We start from the raw sequence: 2,280 nt of genomic DNA on the forward strand, positions 1-2,280 counted from the left end.
AGGTTAAATCATGGACCAGGTACACTAGCCAATCCTCGATCTTCAGGTACACTACATGTTTGGGATGGTAGGATGGAAAGAGTGCTAAGGTGGTAGATGAAAATGGACGCTGCTGCTTGAGATATCGGCGGCGCTAACATATGCTCGAGGCGAAACGGAGGCTCCTCAGGCGACGTGTCCTGCTTACCGCGCTCAACAACGGAGGTACAAGGTGACGTGGATGTGTGCGAATAGGGAACCACTTGTTTCTTGTGCCATCTGATAAAACCGTAAAAACCTAAGAATAAGAGTTAGTACTAATTCTTATCTTATATTTCTTATATAAACACTACACGACAACACAAAATTTCACCTTTTCCAAAGTCAAAACCCTAACCTTCCCCCAATCCGCCTAGTCACTTTCTTCCGCCGCGCCACCGCCACTCCCCCTCCCCTCCCCACCACCACCACCAATAGCATCGCCAAGGGCCTTCATCGAGAATTACAACCCGCCCCGAACTGCCCTCCTCCCAACTTCCGCAATGGCAACATCGCAGGCTTCAATAGTGAGGGTGCTATTGAGGTGCACACAAGAGACGACGAAGGCCACGACCGCATTCGAGATTGCCAGCTACAACCTGCTCAAGGGCCTTGGTAGAGGCAAATTGCACTCTTCTTCGCCATTCTCTATCGGCGGATACGAATGGTGCATCCTGTACTACCCCGATGGTTTTGGGGACAAGGGAGCCAATGTTACGCCTCTGTCTTCCTTGAGCTCCTAACCAAGAACGCTGCGGTGAGGGTTTTTTATAGGTTGTGGCCTTTGGATGTGGTTAGGGGGCAGCCGATTAAGGTGGTGCGCTAATTGACAAGAGTGTTCAACCCCAAAATCCCATCTTGGGGCTTTCCAAAGTTCATGAACACCATTGAGCTGGCGTATGTGTGGAACAATTATCTCATGATGGAGTGCGAAGTCCGTGTTATCAAGGAAGTACTAGAGATCCATGTGCCGCCCTCTGAACTTTCGAATAATCTTGCAACATTTCTGGAGGGGAAGAAAGGAGCAGACATGACTTTCAAGGTTCAAGAGGATATATTTTCTTCTCATAAGATTTTTCTTGAGATGCGGTCGGTGGTCTGTGGTGCCAAGTTCTATGGACCTATGGCTATGAGGGACAACGAGTCACATGACATAACTATCGACGATATGCAACCTACTGTTTTCAAGGCATTTCTTCACTTCATCTACATGGATTCATTGCCTTCCATGGTTGATCTATATGATAATGACTAAAGAGAAATGGTTAAGCACTTATTTGTGGCTGCTGATAAGTATGCGACAGAACGGATGAAGGTGATATGTGAAGGCATGCTATAAAGGAGTCTTGATGTTGAGACCGTGGCAACAATATTGGCTATAGCTGAGCAGCTACATTGCAGCCACCTCAAAGATGCTTGCATTGAATTTATGCTTTCTTCAAATAGAATGAATGATGTGCATGCAAGCCAAGGGTATCTACGTCTCAAAAGATCTTTTCCTGACATGATTATCGATGTGTTTGAGAGAATAGTTAAATCCCGCAAAATTTAATATGCCAATCCAGCATAAGGTAATGCTTGTCCTTCAGTTCTGGAAGACCCTTGGCATGTTGGTTTGGAGAAGGTTATGAAGTGGTGCTAAATTTAGTATGCCCATCACCCGTTGGCTTCTATCGAGTTACTTTTGATACACTAGTAAGATGCTCATGTCACGCCATGGAACCTCATCAAAGTATGGAGACAAATATAGTCCATCCTCGCTTGGTTGTAGGGAGAAGGCGGATAGAGATAGAACGTGGAGCACAAACATGTGAGATTGTTGGAGGAGCACCAATGGGGTCCTGCAAAACGATACGAGCAAGAGGGAAAACAGTGTGAATACAAGGAGGTTTTGTCGACAAGGCAATTATAGCGAAATGACTAAAATGCACCATTGGTCTATGAACTTGTTCCAAATATGCACAATAGCTACGTAGCTCATGGGATGTTTTCAAGTGGTTAAATATGAGTGAATATGTCACAATTGCACCCGACTGGTCACCATATGCGAGGAATCTTACTCAAGGCTTTGTGTGTGCAAAAATAACCCTCATGAATTTTTTGAGGTGTTTCTATGCAAAGCAATATCACTCTCTCTCTCCCTCTATCTCTCTCTCTCTCTCTCTCTCTCTCTCTCTCTTTGTCAGCTGAGACTTGGGCCAGATTTTTCTGACATGCCCGAGGCCAGATGGCTAGGCAGGGCACGACCGGCGGTTTGTTTGC

At 45.8% G+C, this 2,280-nt stretch overlaps 1 pseudogene; it reads left to right on the plus strand.

The window, feature by feature from the left end:
• Nucleotides 1–521: 521 nt before the first annotated feature.
• On the plus strand, nucleotides 522–1,273 carry LOC119322334 (annotated as a pseudogene).
• The last annotated feature ends 1,007 nt before the right edge of the window (nucleotides 1,274–2,280 follow it).

This window comes from Triticum dicoccoides, chromosome 6B, assembly GCF_002162155.2.
Source record: "Triticum dicoccoides isolate Atlit2015 ecotype Zavitan chromosome 6B, WEW_v2.0, whole genome shotgun sequence".
Lineage (NCBI taxonomy): Eukaryota > Viridiplantae > Streptophyta > Magnoliopsida > Poales > Poaceae > Triticum > Triticum dicoccoides.